At 45.5% G+C, this 18,759-nt stretch overlaps 1 protein-coding gene across 1 annotated transcript in view; it reads right to left on the minus strand.

Moving 5' to 3' along the window:
- plxna2 (plexin A2) overlaps nt 1–18,759 on the minus strand; it is a 195,692-nt gene that overhangs the window by 152,074 nt on the left and 24,859 nt on the right. The window lies entirely within an intron of this gene.

Here is an 18,759-nt window from a genome sequence, read left to right on the forward strand (position 1 = left end):
GCTCTTTAAAATTGCCCACCAATCTTGCGTTAGGATTTAATGCCTGCTTCCCTCCAGAAGGAAGAGACCAGCCAGTTAAAGTATGCTAATTCGGTGGCACTAAATACACTGCTTTAAATGTCAACCTTCCATTATTACACGCACTCTGCCTGCCTCAGGACCGGCGCACAATCATAAACACACACACACACACACACACACACATTCACAAATCAGGCTCCTGCAAGGACACAAGAAGGAATATGAAGACTTATAGATCAAAACCACTTTATAAAAATCAATAGCTGAATGAACAAAGGCCATTTGCCACGAGGGTGCATTATTAAAGCAGCTTTTAGCCGTTTGAAGGGAGAAGGAGGGAAGAATAGAAAGATACAGTGGAGAGGAGGAAGAAGAGGAGGAAGAGGAGGGGAAAACAAGACGTCAGCGAGGATTCACAAATATGTTTCAGTTTTAAAACGCATCAGTGCTGCTACAGTGTTTACGCCTGGCGTCCGCACGACCGCAGAGTTTCCAAACGCCTAAACAGAGTTTTGGAAAATGAGAAAACAGAGGAGGGGAGAAAAAAAAAAAAGGAAAAAACAATCAAACAGAGACTAAAATTTACTGCCTGATTGACTCTCCTTCCCAAACTCATCACATTCCTATCATGTGACCATTTCCCAGAAGAAAACAACTCTCAATAAAGACGTGTTACTCTCTTTTTATCACGGAGACTAAAGCAGCCGACTGCAGAGCAGCAGCCGTGGTCATGTGCAATTTCAGGCACGTTAGTGAGGATGCAGATTATTTCTCTTAAGGAGCTAAAACACTGTCTGGAGACCGAGTTTTAGTTTTTATTTAACTCCCTTAAAAATGAAAACATGTTTGCCTGGATGGTTACACAAGCTGCTGCTGCACTTAGCTGGAGTTTCTTCGAAGGTCAAAGTCACATGTGAATAAAACTCACAGGCTCACGTGCGACCTCGGCCACCACATGTTTAACGCCTGAGACTCTCCAACATGTCAGTCAGATCTGACAAAGACTTTCAGATGAGAGTTGAAACGTTTTCAAGAGCATCAGCGAACCCGGTTGCCTTGGTACGGCTCTGGGGAAAAGAAGCAGACGAGGCGAAGAAGAAGAGGAAGATGGAGAGGAAGAGGAAGACGTTCTCTCACTGCTGTCCTGTCTGTCTCCTATGGGATTCCCGGCTGGGCTACTTGGGGCTGGGCAGGGGGACCCTACATTTTTGCATTTACCCTTTTTTCTTTTTTAATTTATTAGTTTTTATTATCATTCTATATAATTTTCATTTTATTATTATTATTGGACCCTCTATACCATATGCCTCTCATCCACACACATACACACTTATACTACATACTACATATATCATCGTATCATTGTAACGTGTCATTTCCTGTTGTTGTCTGTACCTATGTCGACTGTTTGTACAGTTAGTCCATGTGTTGTAACGTATTTGTCCCTTATGTCACCTTGTCTATCACTTAACTTCACCAATAAAAAAAGAAAAAAGAAGAGGAAGACGTGCATGGATGATGACAAATAAGACTGTCGGAGACAGAGAGATACAGTCCACAGCTACAGCAAAGCAGGAAGCAATCAGCTTGCAAACAGCCGGCAAGACGCCTGACACTCCTCCCCACCCGAGGGTGACAGCACCATTAATTCTATTAACCCTATTAGTATTCCTTCCTCATCGGCCGGCTGGGTCAATACACACCTCCATCACACTGCGAAAGCTTCTGCTTCCCTCTTCCATATGCAAAGAGAGCGGTGGAGCAGCGGAGGGTTCAGGGATGAATGGATAAATAGGAGCCCAGACAGTGGAGGCACTTTTCCCCCTGCTCAGGGAGGTGGGAGGGGGGGTAGAGGGGGGCCGATGGACCAGCCCAGCTCTGCCCTGTCAGACCGTCGTCTCCTGTCTATGATGCTAACGCCGACAGACACACAGCGCCATGTGGCAATCACACTGCCGGGTGTTTTACAAGACTTTCAATTTGTCCACAGGTCACATTTGGGGAGCAGGTAAACAGGGTGAGAAGGGGTGGGGGGTGAAGTATTGCATCATGGGAGAACCAACGAGCGAGTTTCTGATGAATGAAAGCGAGCAGCCGTTTTTATTTGGTTTCTAATTTTAACAAGAAAACCTGTCAGTGCTGAACTGCAGCGTGACTTCTGCTTCTCTACTCTAATGACTGCGCTTAAAGTGTTGATGCTCATAAATTAATATCAGTTATTTAAAGACTTTCAGGATTAAAGGAAAGTAAAAAAAAAAAAAGATGAAAAATAACTAAATCAACCTCTTCTTCTGTCTCTTTATCTGTGGCGTTTAAAAAAAGAAAAGCTGCTCCGGTGGCAGAGGTGTATGAAGACATCCGCCTACAGCTCAGGGTCGCTGTGTGTGTCTGTGTGTGTGTGTGTGTGTGAGGCTGCCAACAGACACTAGTGCACCAAGTATGTAGGACAGCGCCATTAGGACATTAGTGCCGGTCAGCAAGCCAGCCAGTGTGTGTGTGTCTGTATATGTGTGTGTGTGTGTGGAGAAGAAATTGGGGATGTGCGATAACACCCTGAGGGGAGGAGACACACACACACTGATGCTTGATTGGTAAATATTCGCAGGAAGTAGCAACTTGCTCCCGACTCATCTGCTGCTGCTGCTGCTGCACCTTGAGGGCGTATTAGCATGACTCTGTGTTTAAATAGGTGTCTATCTTTCTCTCTTTTAAAGGGATAGTTCGACATTTTGGCAAATTGGCCCATTGCTATAATCCCTATAGTCATATAGTTGTTTTAGAGGTAAATGCAGAGACTGCTTGCTGAAAAACTGCCCTCGACGGGAATGCACATCAGCTGTTTTGCATGAATTTACCTCTAAAACAACTCTGTCTGGTAACGTTCTGTTATTATCTCATAGCGTGGTGAATGTGCAGGTCACAACTCGTCCACCAGAGCGTTTTGGAGTTGTTGGATTGTGTATTTGATGAGCTTGATGAGGGAAACCAAGAAATCCCATTAGCCTCCGTAGCGTAGCTCTGAGCAGCTCACGGCTCTGGTCCACCGTTCTAAAAATAGCTTGCACCGACAATTAAAGGTAATGAACCTACTGCTATGACTATAGGGATTACGGCAATGGGCCAATTTGCCAAAATGTTGAACTATCTCTTTAAGCAAGGCACACAACAACCATCAGGAATTAAACCAACAACCCTGCAGCTCTGCTCAAACAGCACAGCTACTGTAACACCCTCTCGCCCTGAGCTGCAGCGAAGACTCAGAAGTATAAAGGGCTGTGACAGCTCCTCCTCCTCCTCCTCTTCTTCATCCTCTTCTCCACAAACACAGTCCAGCTCTGCAGCAGCACCGAAGGTCTCTCTCCTCCTCTGTGTCTGGAGCCCACAGAGAGAGAGAGAGAGAGAGCGTGATCTTTCCCGCTGTCTGGCCTGACTGATTCCTGCCCATATTACCTGAGGGATTTGCTATTTCCTCTGTATAAAATCCACTTTTGTGAGGTAATGTCTAGCATTAACAGTGGGGGCTGAGGAGGGAGAGGAGAGGAGAGGAGGAGAAGGAGGAGGGGAGGAGAGAGTTTTTGTTACAGTAAAAATCTTCTGCCAAAAAAGCGCACAAGATTACCGTGAAATCCACAAAAGGAAGCGTGTTACAGCACACTGTCATTTTCTCGTACTCTTCGCTGCGTCTGGACTCGGCCAGATTCAGGATGAGATCATTCTCCTCAGAGGAGACGCTCGGCTCGGCTCGGCTGCTTTCACACGTCGGATGCTTTCAGAGTCAGATCTCAGACAGGTAGTCAGGTAATTGATGCTTTGAGTTGAACAGGTACAACTTCCTGTTTTTGTCTTGAATTAGCTAAAACACACACATACATACACACACACACTGAGGCCGTTGAGTCCCACATCAAACAAATACCCGCTCTCTCCATTTTCTTTTTTCACGAGCTGACCACAGACTCCGGTCAGACGGCTCTGTGTTTTGGTACCTCGGTCCAGATCCCCCCATAACTCTCTGGCTTCCTGTTATCCCACAACTGGGCTTTCTGTCTCTTTGTGGAAAAACACATTTCACCCCCCTCCCCCCTCCCTCCCACTCTCCCTTCTTTTCTCTCCACGTCTCCCTTCCTTGTTCTTCGTACTGTAAGAACCACATAAATGTTTGGGTCAACAAAAACCCTAACAGCTTGTCTTTCAATCTGTGAATAAAAAAAAAGAAGAGGGGAGGGGGGGTTGATGTGGGGATAGTGAGGTGGAGGGGTGGACATGGACGTCCTGTGGGAAGGATTCATAGCAAGTTGATATAGTGCGTCTATGCCCCCCCCCCCACACCGCCTCCTGACCGCTGCTTACACCCTCTTTGTTCCCCGACAACAAGAGGCTAAATAACTGTGTCCATATGTGGGAAGTAACTACGAGGAGAAAGAAGAAGAAGAGGGGGGAGGAGGAGTAGGGAGGGGGGGGGGTGTTTGGTTAGTTAACGGTTTTTTCTCTTTGGGCCGACTCAGGGTGTTTGGGGTGGGGGGGCAGGGGATACCCCCTTCAGGCACAAATAGACACACACTGTTAAAAAGAGAAGGTTGCATTGTTTAAGCAGTGGTGGACATTTACTTTACTTGATTTTTTTTTTTTTTTTTTTTTTTTTTGGGGGGGGGGTACTTATTTATTTATCTTTCATTGTTTGAGTACTCTGTCCTAATCATGTCAATACAGCTGTTTTTGTGCAATGGTAGGTTTGTATTGTTTGTTAAGTGGATGTATCTGTTTTTACTGGTGGCAAAGTAGTTTCCCCTTGGGGATCAATAAAGTTTTCTTTCTATCTATCTATCTATCTATCTATCTATCTATCTATCTATCTATCTATCTATCTATCTATCTATCTATCTATCTATCTATCTGGCCGTACTACATCACCCTCATCTTCCTCCGCTTCCTCCTCCCCCTCCTCCATCTCCTCGCTGGAGCAAAACTAAACTGAACTTTTCAGCGGTTCACGTTGCGATAGCAGTGTTGTTTGAACAACGGCTTCGCCAGAGAACATGAAACTGAGACTTTGTCACGGACGCACTTTTTTTTCTTTCTTTTTTTATTTGTTTTGTCATATGATGGTGGGTGCTAACAAAGATGCAGGAAGTGAAACAAACAAAAGAAGTGGGAATATTTTTGCACAGCTGCAGAGGTCAAGGGGCCTGGCCGCACACCAACTGAAACGACTGTTTAAAACATAAAAATGCTCTCACATCTTCTGTGCTCAGCAGCTGCTTTTGTTTGTTCCCGTTATCTTTGCGCTAATGCACTAATTGTTTTATAAGTAAACATGATGTAGCAGAATCTGCATCAGTGTATTCTGAATCGATGGAAATGATGCTTGAGACGTTTTTAAGTACTTCCTTAAGTATTTTCTGAGTTTCACTTCAGTAAGCTATTTTTTTTACTTGTATTGGACTATCTTTACTTTAACTCAAATAATGAAGTTGTGTACTTTGTCCACCTCTGATTAAAAATGCGCCAGCAGGACGGGAGCAGCCACCGAGCATCGAGTGTAAGAGAGAGAGGGAACTACAGCGCACTCATCACAACACAACATACAGGCCAGAACAAACAGTGTATGGATCAGTTTCAGCTGGGAACAGAATATCCCACTGTACCTGAGAGGGGTTAGGGAAACAAATCTGGGTGCTGTGGTGTGTGTGTGTGTGTCTGTGAGCAGCCGCGTACATGAGCTCTGCTAAAGCTCGTAGTTGGCCGAGTAAACACCGAGACAGCCGCCGCTTCATTTTGTCTGTTTTTATACAACAAATATTAAAAAAAGAAAAGAGAGAGAGAATCAATCTCTCCATCTCAAACTCTTAGGATTGTTTTTATAGAAATCATAAAGTGTGGTCCCAGGAGTCTGTGGTGTTAATGCAGCGCTGCAGATGTCATATGTTCCTTCACGCAGGTGTAAAGCCACGAGGGGCCGAGGGAGGTCAGAGGTCACTAAATCCCTTCATAAGCCATCTCTTGTGTGGTTGAGTGTGCTTTGGAGAGGAGGAGGAGGAGGAGGAGGAGGAAGGGGGGCGGGGGGGTCACCTTAATGGGGCCCGCCTTTAGTATCATGAACTATTTCCTGCTGGATACAGAGTTAATCCCTCAGATTTAGCCAACAGTGTGTCTTTAACCAGATTACCCCACAATAATCGGCTAAAGCATCATCGCCAAGAATTCAGCTCCACGTCGTCGTCTGTACCCAGCAGCCGCCGCAGCCGCGTTTTCATCAACGCGTCGACCAATCCTCCGATTCTCTGGAAATGACAGCGTCTAATCTACAGTATGGATGATATACTATACTACTGTACTGTACTGTGCTGTATGCAGGTCCCAGACATCAGCAAAGCCCGGATCACCTACTGTAATCCTCAGGGTGCAGCACAATAGGGAATCATAATCTCAATTCCTTACAAAGGCACGAGGAGCTGGTGCTGAGCAGATGACGAGTGTGTGTGTGTATGTGTGTCTAAGTGTGTCTGTGTGTGTGTGTGTGTGTGTGTGTGTGTGTAAGAGAGAGAGAGAGAGCATGCGTAAACGTTCATACATGCATAAATGGTTTTCAGTCTCTTGGGTGTCTCTGGGTCTGTGCCCCTCCACTGAGCACGAAGCTGGAGGGAGGTGGGGGGGTGTTGAGGCCAGACGGGGGCAGAAGGGTCCTGGGATGGGTGTGAGGAATGCAGGAGTCCTGGGGGGCAAGGGGGGTTGGGGTGTGGGGGGGGGGGGCAACGACAGGGATGAACTGTGGTGAACAGACAGGCAGCGTCAGGGTGATGCCCCCACCCACGTCCATCCACACAGAGCTGCCACCATATGACCCCCCACCTCCCCACCTCCCCACCTCCCCCTCCCCATCTTCATATATACACCTCATCTGTCTGCCTCACACTTTCCATTTATTTACCCCCCCCCCCCCTCCCTCTCTCTGCTTGGGTAATGCCAGCTGAAAGTCCAAATGACTATAAATGGTGCATTCCTTCGCCATCTCAACGCGTGGAGGAGCGCACCTGCACGTGGCGGCACTTGTGCACATGTAAGGGATCCAATCAGTGTGTGCGTGTGCATGTTTGTGTGTGTGCGCTAACTGGGTCCAGCTGACGTTACGAAGCCGAGCTGGACGGAGGAGGAGGATGGCGGCGGTGCGGGGCGGAGAGGGTGAGTGAGTGAGGAAGGCGGAGGAAGACGGTCACACATCAGCGGTTCTGTGAAGGCGGCTGCCGGCTCGTACTTCCTGCTCCAGAAGATTGGTCTAAAGGGAGGAGGGGGCAGGTGGGTGGTGGGGCTCCATAATTCAATAACAATAATCCCCAATGAAAGCCCAATAAAGCAGGCCGCTGTGGGGCGGAACTAACTGGCCATGCGCCTCCTCCTCCTCCTCCAAACCATCCGTCCATCACTGATTGCACAGAGAGAGAGAGAGAGAGTGAGGTGGTGCACTGCAAAAACTCAAAATCTTGTCAAAATGTCTCATTTCTAGTCAAAACTAATCTATTTCCACTAAAAAATAAGATTCATCACCTAAAAATTAACTTGTTTTTAGATATATTTCACTTGTTTCAAACAAATATTCACTTTAAATAAGTAGAAAAATCTATCTCATATCTATCTAATCTACTTATTTCAAGTGAAAATATGCTTGAAAGAAGTAAAAACTGTCTAAAACACCAACTACTTTTTAATGTGATGTTTCTTATTTTAAGTATAATGAGATTTGTTTTGACTAGAAATGACATTTTGACTAGAAATAAGACAAACATTCCTGGGGAACAGGCCCAGCTGACATCCCGCCTGCAGCCAGGCAGACAGACAGAGACAGGGATCCTGCCTCCTCTCCCTCCCTCTCCCTCCAGTCGACCCCCGGCCCACCTCACCCCTGTCTGCTCTCCTGCAGAGTGCAGCTGCCTCCCATAGCTCCCTGGATGACTGAGCGGCCATGACCGCTAGCCTGGCCTGCTGCAACCCACCACACACACACACAGACTGACACAGACTGACACACACTGACACCGACACACACAATTGACACCTAAACAGAGCGGCGTATAGAGGAGCGTGTCTCGGCGGGGGGTCAACCTATCGATCTTGTTTTGCTCCAATCAATCACCTGTCTTTTAATGCGGCGTGACGGCTGATTGACCTCTGGAATCCATAGCATTATTATTATTTATGACACAATGTTCCACACATTCATGACCCTCAACCCTCAACCTCCCCCACCTCTAATAGCCGTATACCACTTCACCTGAGGCGAGAAGAAGGATTAGATCTGGAGCCTATTTAAAATCATTATGTTCTAAGGTCAGAAAATGTGTTATTATGAAGAAACGGCGTCGCTGCCCACATGCATGACGTGTGCACCTTTGTGCGTTAAGCCTCTCTGTCTGTCTATGTGAACGATTATGACTTCATTAGGAGCTTATCTCGGTGTTATACTTGCATTAAGACCATCTGAGCTGTTGCTGTGCGCGATGCACTCACTATTGTTTGGCCAGCCCCATTTGGTCGCTCGGGCCCCTTCAGAGTTACTCAGCTACGACGGCGCAAAACAAAACAGTAAATGGCTCAGATGAGACCAAATTGCCTCTAATGCTTTCATAAGGCTAGGAGATGTAATACAGCAGACAACAAACAGTAACTAAGGTAGAAGAATGTACTAATTAAACTTAATTAAAGCATGGGAGTTTCTCATCTGTGCTACGGCTTTGATCTTTCAGAAACAGCTAATTTGTTGTTTCATGTGTGTGCATGGCTTTTCAGTATTTTTCAAGTTTTTTTTTTTTTTCCATCGGAAATTTTAACAAGCAGGAATTAAAGTTACTGAAAGTCTGATCCACAGCTGAGTAGATTTCATGTCCATGGTTTTTTAAAGGTCACATTGTATAAAAGGAGATTTGCATGTCTTTTTTTAAATCATAAAACAGGTTTTGGATTTGTATTAATACTCCGAAAATATCAAAGCGCTCAGTCCACCAAGAAATGCACACAGCCTGTGATCAGAAACCAAGCTTTTACACAAGCCGCCGTCACTACTGTGACTTTGTGATGTCACAACTAAGCCCATCCAGGTGAGCTGCAGGGTTTTCATTTCTCCGACTCTGTTTACCTGAAATCTGCAAGATATGTATTCAGCAAATCAGAAGACAGGCTCAATTACTCCAGAAAGAGGAGATTAAAACTACATCAAGACAGCTTTAGCACCTAAATTGACGAGTATATCTTCTTAGGGTACTTCAAATAAAACACAGGAAATGTGTAAAATTTCAGCCCTTAAACTAAAAACTACTGTGAAAAACGAGGAGCTGTGTTTGGCTCTTAAACTCAGCTCAGTTTAGTTTATTGGACGAGCTCACAGACGTGCAGAAAAACCATATTAAATGTCAAACTTTCTCACAGGCTATCTGTTGGCGACAGTCTGCAACCCTGGACAGCTGTCTTTCATAACTTAAACAAAGACTTTTTGGTATGTGGCTCTGACAGGCTGCGGTTTACTCTGAGCTGGTCGTCTGAGGAAATGAAGGCATCATTTTCAATGTCAAACATTTTTCAAAAATTCATGTGATGAAAACAAAAAAACTCCAGATGCCCCCCGAGGGAAGTGGTCACATCAAGTGGAGTGGGTTTGTGTGGGTGAAAGCATGTAGTGCCTGTGTACTACGCCTATAGCCATATATCTGTATGCATGTTTTTGTGTGTATTTGCATGTACATGCATGCCTTTGTTCCTGTGTATGTGTGTGTGTGTAGGATAGTGCCTGTTGACAGATGAGAGCTGCGCTGTGGGGGGGCGGGGGTGGGGGGGGGTCTGAGAGAGGCCTGACAGATCTGTGACAGAGTGTGCCTGAGGAGAGAGGCCTCCATGTTAATCCACACTCATACATGTTAACTACACTTGGATAGTTCCATGCTGAGAAGCCTTAACACAGTCTGGTACGGTTCGACATGCCCCCCCACCCCCGGACCCTCATGAGAGCCCCCCAAAAAGGAGCCTTCCAGAGCATAAAAACAGGCCTCCTCTTCTTCTTCGTCACATAATGCCACTAAAATTTGCAAAACACAGGCATTGCGCGCCAGCAAGCACAACACACGCACCCCACACAACCACTTACACTGTGAAAGTCAAAGCAAGGCTGTCATTACGCGAGCAGACTGCTAGGCTGAAAATACAAGCAGACAGGGAGCTAACAAAGCAGCTGGGAAAAGAAAGAGGAAGACAACTTACTTAAGCTGTCTGAAATAAGCAGTTGTTTTAATGATAGAGAGGCCACGAGCTGCAGTGGGAGAAAAAAAGAAGAAAAAAAAAACTAAATCGCTTGTCGTGCAGTCGCTTTGTTTACGTTTCGACTTAAATACTCATAAAAAAAGCTATTCTGGCCAGCGCTGGTCCAGAGGTCCGGACCGGTTAAAGCAGAATGGAAATACAGGGAGCTCTAATATTGGTCACAGCTGACATATTTGCTTGGTGAGGACACTTCCTCTCTAGGGGGTTTTCATAGGGAATGGAGTAGTAGTGTGAGGTCCTGGCCTGACTGGGCACCTCATTTGGCACCAAAAAAAAAACAACCCGCCCAAACTCTGTTTAAACACAGTCTCGTGCCAGAAGTAGAAGCTGAAATATCCTTATTCCACCGGCCGCCGAACAGGGTTTTAGTGTCGCTTCATTACATCCTGAGAGTAAATATTGAGAGCAGGGATCGCCAGCTATGATTCATTTCTCTTTACTGTTCAAGCAGGGTCAAAGAGAATAGAACGGAGCGGGGCTGAAATACTCCTTAAACAAAACTGACAGCTCATGAGTGTTTCATATTCCCAGAGAGATCCTCCACAAAGTCTGGACCGGAGCCGGCGGAGGGACTGATGTTGACACGGGGAGAAGGGAAAGGTGTGTTTACCTTGAGGAGCTCGAGTGCGGGCTGTCTAATCCACTTCTTGTGGGAACCTGTAATGCCGTCTGATACCTGTTAAGAGCGCAGACATGCAGAGGCCTCGGCGCTCCTCTGCCCCGCGGACACGAGTCTGTCTGCAACGGCTCTTTTCCACGGAGCGGCAACAATAACTCATTATGAGTCACAGACAGTCTAATGTCTGACCCGCTACATTAGCGCTGTAAACACAGGATGCGGCAGTTTGCAGCGTAGCAACACACACACACGCACGAACAAAACTCACACAGTCAATTAGTGAAGGGAAGACAAAGAAGGATCAGACTGTAAGAACAAGCCTCGGGGTGTTTTCGCTGAAGCAGGGAACGCTGACCAACACTACAGCCACTACAGAACTGACTGTACCGAGATGAATTAGACTTTCTGTACACACATCGGCTGTGGAGAGAGACTGTAGCGCAGTCTGGAAGAGCAACTGAGGTGTTTAGGGATGTCACGATTATAGATTTTCTTGGTACGATTATTGTCAGAGAATTAGATTATTATGCAATAATCAATTTAACAACATTATGAATGTGTAACAATCAAATATAGTCAAAATATAATTATATACAAAAGATTTTAAGTATTTATAGGACCAATTATTAATCCCCCAGGGGAAATGTTAGTGTGTTGAATTATTTCAGTGATTATTTGTCATCTATACCAGCGGTTTTCAAAGTGTGAGGCGCGCCTCCCCTGGGGGGCGCCAGAGGGTTTCAGGGGAGGCGCGGCGAGAGAAAAAAAAAAGAAGAAAAAAAAAAACTGTAAACATCTGGCGAGTGGCAAAATGGATCGATTTTTAATATCTCAAGTGAAAGTGAGAGAGGGCACAGAGTCTGGGGCGAGCAGAAAACGGAGGAAGTATGACCCTGATTATTTAAAGTTTGGTTTTTCATATATTGGTCCTGACGATGCTCAGCTGCCACAGTGCGTTATCTGTAAAGAGGTGCTAGCTAACGACAGTATGCGACCATGTAAACTCCGGCGTCACATTGAAACCAAGCACCACAGTTTAATGACCAAGCCGAGGGAGTTTTTTGACCTGAAACTTAAGGAATTGCGGTCACAGAAGAAAGTCATCGAGGCGTTTGGCACTGTGAATACCAGGGCAACCGAAGCATCATATCGCGTAGCGTTACGTATTGCGAAGGCGGGGAAGCCCCACAACATTGGTGAGACGTTGCTCCTCCCTGCTGCCAAAGATATGTGTTCGGTACTATTGGGCGAAGCTGCTGCTGCCAAGCTGGATGCCGTCCCGATTTCTGACAACACCATCCAGCGCCGCATCTCTGACATGGCAGCTGATGTCAAAGAACAGGTGCTGGACGCTATCCGTGAGAGCCCTTTCTTCTCCATTCAGCTGGACGAGTCCACTGATGTTGCTAACTGTGCACAGCTAATGGTGTATGTACGCTTTATTAAAGAGCTCGGTGTCCAGGAGGAATTTCTATTTTGCCACCCTCTGCCGGCTCGCACTACAGCCGCAGAAATCTTCAAGGCTTTGAATGACTTCATTCAGGAAAATCATATTGACTGGAGCCGCTGTTGTGGTATATGCACTGACGGTGCCAGGGCAATGACAGGCCGCCACAGCGGTCTGGTGAAACAGGTGCAAGCGGTTGCGCCCGCCGCTGTTTGGTCACACTGTATCATCCATCGCCAGGCTTTGGCCACCAAGAGGATGCCCAAAGAGCTGCGCGCGGTCCTGGATGAGGCAGTAAAAATTGTCAACCTAATTAAATCACGCGCCATGAACGCCCGTCTCTTCTCCATCCTCTGCAATGAGATGGGCGCTCACTTCCATCAACTGCTCCTGCACTCCGAGTCCGTGGCTGTCGCGGGGCAAGGTCCTCACCCGCTTGTGTGATCTGCGCGAGGAAGTCCTCATGTTCCTGGCCGAAATCAACTCCCCACTGGTGAAGCATATGGAGGACGCAAAGTGGGTTGCAATGCTGGCCTATCTGTCTGATATTTTTGACCGGATAAACACACTGAACACCTCTCTGCAAGGCAAAGAGTGCAACGTCTTTTTGGCGCACGATCAAGTCTCTGCATTCAGGAAAAAGTTGGATCTGTGGTGTGCTCGTGTTGAACGGGGCTCAGTGGAAATGTTCCCAACCTTGGAGGATGTTGTGGAGAAGACAGGACTCCAACTGGACTGTGTGCAACAAGTGGTCATTGCACATTTGAAGGGTTACGTGAGCAGTTTGGAGACTATTTTGGAGGAGACCGTGGCAAATCAGTGGGTGAGAAATCCGTTTTCTTTTCCTGTGACACCGCGTGATGGACTGACTATGCAAGAGGAGGAGGCCCTTGTCGAGCTGAACTCTAATATGGACTTGAAACAAAGGATGAGTGAGGTGTCACTTGCACACTTCTGGCTGTCTGTGGAGACCGATTCACCAAAAGGCAGTAAAGGTGTTCATCCCCTTCACGTCTACCTACTTGTGTGAGTGTGGGTTTTCCGCATTGACAATGATTAAAAGCAAGTACCGGTCACGGCTGCGGGTAGAGGATGATCTGCGTTTATTCCTTTCCACAGTGCATCCCCGCATCAACCGCCTGTGCGCATCAAAGACACAGACTCATTGTTCCCACTAAAATAGAGGTGAGCAAAATAAGGTGGCAAGATTCGTTTATTGCCGTCATGGAAAGGATTTACGCATGATGTTGAGACCGATATGAAAAGCAGCGCTGTACATGCGCGCAGTGATGATAAAAATCACTGACGTTGATCTGTTTATTATTTGATTTGAGGAATTGCAAAAAGAGGCCTTAAAATGAATGTATTCAAAAATATATTTAAAAAAACAAGCTACTGTTAAAATCTGGAAAAAAAATGTTAAAAACATAGGCTACAGATGTTAAAATGTGTTTGAAAAAGATGTTGAAAACATACAGATGTTAAAATGTGTTTGAAAAAGATGTTGAAAACATACAGATTGTGTTTAAAATGTTTTTTAAAAAACATACAGATGTTAAAATGTGTTAAAAAGATGCTGAAAACATACAGATGTTAAAATGTGTTAAAAAAAGATGTTGAAAACATACAGATGTTAAAATGTGTTAAAAAAAGATGTTGAAAACATACAGATGTTAAAATGTGTTTAAAAAAGATGCTGAAAACATACAGATGCTAAAATGTGTTTAAAAAAGATGTTAAAAACATACAGATTGTGTTTTAACATTTTTTTAAAAAACATACAGATGTTAAAATGTGATAAAAAAAAAGATATTTAAGCACATACACAGATAAAGATGATTAAAATGTTTTAAAAATATGTTTAAGAACATACAAACATGTTTAAGATGTTTATAAAAATAAAGATGTGTATAACATTTATTGTTTAAAACCTTTTTTAAGCCTGTGTGGAACATACAAAGCAACAACAATAACAGTAATAATAGCAATAATAATTAGGGGGGGCGGTATGCTTTTGAGTTCTCTTAGGGGAGGCTCACTATCCCACACTTTGAAAACCCCTGATCTATACCAAATGTTTAAGTTAATTTTAATCTTTTTTTTAAAATTACAGGTCACTTGGTTTATCTCGTGTAGTGACAGAATCTCTTTCATCAGTCAAGTGCCGTCATTGCCCTGCAATATATAACACCCACCATATGGTATAAAACACCTAGTGTAAAAGTTCGGCTAAACGGCAAGTACAAAAATTTAAACATTTAAATTCCTACCAATTCACTGTTATCTTTGTTTGTGGAACTGATCTGCCGATACGATTAAGACATAATAGTTTTTGGAAAGTGACGGTATTGAGGAATGTTTGCTGTTTGTTAATACTTGTGCAAACACAGTAATCGTGACATCCCTAGTTGTGTTGTTTCCTGAATCAACCTCATCTCTTCTGTAAATGTAAAACAGTTCCGGGCCCAGACAGAGGCCTTGGGAAGCGCCTGAGCCTGGGGCATTCCTCTGGTCTGAGTGGACACACTTGTCCACACCGTTGTGCTCACACACACACACACACCTACTAAACAAACACATCTCATCATGTTGGATGTCACGTCAGTCAACAGCAGCAGCAGCAGCAGCAGAGAGCGAGCTAACAGCCACTAACAGTCGGAGGAGGCTCGGGGCTCGGAGGCGCTGAGGTCGGCGTGTTGATGTTTTAATCACATCTTTTTTCGCTATTTGCATGTCATTTCGCTGCCGTTTATTTCTGCCGCCGACACCACTCTTCTTTCAATCCCTCCTTCCCCTAATGAAGAACAGAGAAATGTCAGGCAGCAAGACAGAGACAGAGAGAGAGAGAGAGAGAGAGAGGAGCGGGAGGATTATGTTGAGTCTGTCCCACATCGCCACCACACAACAACCCTCCAATCAACAGAAGAAGAGGAAGCGGCATAATGAAGATGTGAGTTTGTGCAACAGCGCGCCCAGGTGTGTGTGTGTGAATACAAACGCGTGTTTGTCTGCCTATCAGAAAGGCAGGTTTCAACAGCAGCTCCACTGAACAATAGGACCAATCAGCCCGTCTGGAGTCGGGGGCTGATTATAAAAAGATGAACTCACTCACTGTAGGTGAGTGTGCCGCGGTGACATCACAACAGATCGCAGTCATGTGAAAACTCAAGACTCTCATCAAACTGTGTCTCCAAAGACTGAGTCTGAGTGAGCACTCGTGCAGAAGACGTTTCCCCCTCCGCCCCAAAACAATCTGACTGGTCCGATCCGAAGACGCGAGCGGAATAGCAACTGGCCGTGTAAAACAGAGCTATTCTCATTAGCCTCAGTGGAGTGGATAGAGAGGAAGGCTGTGAAGCAGGCTAATGAGCTAGTTAAGGTGGCAGTAAATGTCATTCCTCCTCTGGCAGGCCCCCGGGCTGCAGTGCTGCTCTACGGTACCGCCACAGGCTATTACCTGGACAGGGACGCAGAAAGCCCGCGTCAGCACTTCTACTGCACTGCCTGGCATTCACTCACACACACACACACACATAGAGAGGAAAGAGAGGAGGAAGGGCAAGGATTGTATACATACTGTAACACCACATCCCCTCTATATAACATGCATTACATTAAAAGCCCTAAGTGGATCACGTCGAGGAAACCGAGTGTGTATGCGAGCCGAGGAGACACAGTCTTTAGTCGTTTTTAATCTTCTTTCCATTGACAGAAACTGTAATGAGTAAAGAGCTTTTCTGGCTGCTTTCCACTCAGGTGTTGACCGCGGTGCGCCGGCTTGTTAGCCCGCTCGGCCGGTTGGTTTGACCTTTGGTAATTTATTCTGGAGTCCATCTGGAAGGATTGGATTTCCAAATTGGATCAGAGTGAGTTTACAGAAGAGTGAACAAGGACAAAGTCTGAAGGTGCTCAAAGTTTTGTCATAAACTCGCGGTGGACAGATGAAGAAGGAATAAACTTACTTTCAGAAAAAGTAAATGAGAGTCATTTTAAAAGAGCAGGCAAACACACACACAGACACACACACACTTGCATTGTCTGTAGTGTGAGTTGAGTAATTATCTGCCTGCAGGCACAGACGTCCATGGTGAGTTTCAGCGACTGGAGGTGCAAGGACGGTCTAAGTGAATAAACTCTGTCTCCTCCTGAGTTTACTTGAGGCTCATTCGTCTAAACAGCTCATGAACCTAAAACACAGACACTTTCCCTTCCTTTTTTTTTTTTATTTCAGGACGAGCTCAGCGTATGAACATAAACACAATTTACAACAATAAATCCCTGCGGGTTTAAATGTGCTAATTCTGTCAGCGTGTCAAGTGTCATGTTTACGCTCCGGTCTGAGGCGGTCGGGCTCGTTGGTGGTCTCCCCAGAGTGCGTTTCCAAATCCACTAGATGCGACTTTCACACTCAGAACAAAAGCCCATATTTGAACAAAGACAAAGATGATGTCAAATGGACTAAGTGTGTTCACAAAAGCACACTCACACACACACACACATCTCTGCCTCTGCTTTCACACCTTGAACCCAAGTGGACGATTAATCCAGGGCTTGTAAAAAGAAGCAGAGCCCTCCTGCACTCGCTCCAGTCTCTGAGGTCGTTGAACAAATAAACTTTCTTTGGTTTTTAAATAAAGCCCTGAGCTCTTCTGGATTTAAATACACTCTGGCTCTGCTTCCCCACTGGTTTCAATACACCTCTGGGTCCGGCGTACGGAGCCGGGCTGCTGCCCATATGGTCCCCGCTGGATTAGGCTAAGAAGCCCCGGCCACATAATGGTGAGGCCCGGGGAACCATTAAAAACCCATTAATTGTGAAGTTGGAAGCTCCTTACGGCAATGATATGCTAATATTTCTTCGCAGCGGAGACGGACAGAAGAATGAGAAGCAGCCAGATGCAATAGAAAAAGAAAATGCGCCGCGAGTGAGGAGGCGGAGGGGCAGCGAGAGGAAAGACAATCTGCAGACTGTTCCAGGTCACTGTAACTCCCTAACATCCACTTGTCTGCCAGACACACTCGCATACAAACACACACATATACACAGCACAGGGTGTGAGGGAGTAGTGGAGAGTAAAGAAAAGAAAAGGGGGGAGAGAAGAGAAGAGAGCAGCAGATAGAGAAACTGCAGCCAGCAGAAGACAAAGAGGTCAGTGTTGTGGAAAACACGGAGTCTGACATTAAAGTGATGCAGTTCAACTTACTCACTTTAGTGCCAGAAACGCATGGTTGAGAGATCCACGCACACAAGGGAGGAGAATGAAACAACAAAAACACACAAAAAGCAGAGGGATCAGACTGCAGACTGAAACGGAGAGGAGGAAATAAAAATTGGAGGTGGCAGAGAATGAAAGATACGACGGAGTATTAGGGCCACATTGACAAATAAAAAAATCACAAACTTTGAGAATAAAGTCGTAATTATTCTCATAATGTTATGACTTTTTTTCTCGTAGAAATGTACGACTTTAATCTCGTAAATTTACAACTTTATCTCGTAAGTTTACAACTTTATCTCGTAATGTTATGACTTTTTTCTCGTAGGAAATGTACGACTTTGTTCTCATATATTTATTACTTTATTCTCGAAGTCTGTGGTTTTTTTTTTTTCTCAATGTGGCCCTAGTACTCCGTCGTAGAAAGATGCCGTCTATCTGCCGTTAGAATAAAAAAAAAGAAGTATTTATACGTTGTGGTGGTCGTGGCCGAAGCGGAGCAGCGGCTCGTTCTTGCTTATCTCTGCATTCCTCTGTGTGGCAGGGTGGACGAGGCCAATGTTAGAAAAAGGCTAAGTCCCCACCAAACAGATTAGGCAGAGGGAGGCAGCCAGAGGGTGGGGGGGTGTGTGGGGGGGGGGACCTGAACACAGATTTGGGATGCATCGCCCCTAAATAAGATTTAGGCTTTTCACTGGCAATTACTCACAGTATACATTTCAATGCGTAACCCCCAGGAATGCAGCTGATGCTACCCCGGCTCTGAAAGGGGACTTTGGCTAATCTGAGACTTGCCACTGTACCGAGGGGCTTACAGTGTGTTTCCACAGCTGAACAGAGTGGCGTTCGTGTGTGTGTGTGTGTGTGTGAATGTGTGTGTGTGTGAGAATGAGAGAGCTGAAGCTGTTGCTCACACTCCCCCTGATTTCCTTCAAAGGCGGCTGCTTGTTATTCATGAAAAAGCCACTTGGAATATAACGTGGCTGTCATTATTTCAATGTGTAGTATACATGTCACATTACAGCACAGAGGAATCAACACATCAGCATCAATAACCACCGCAGCCACAACACAGGAAGTATGTGTGTGTGTATGTGTGAGTCCTTTCCCTTATATGTGTCTAGGATGCAGATGAAGGGAAAGGAGAGTGGACT

The sequence above is a fragment of the Trachurus japonicus genome, chromosome 7 (genome assembly GCF_045865225.1).
Source record: "Trachurus japonicus isolate A0001 chromosome 7, Traja_1.0".
In the NCBI taxonomy this organism is placed as follows: Eukaryota; Metazoa; Chordata; class Actinopteri; order Carangiformes; family Carangidae; genus Trachurus; species Trachurus japonicus.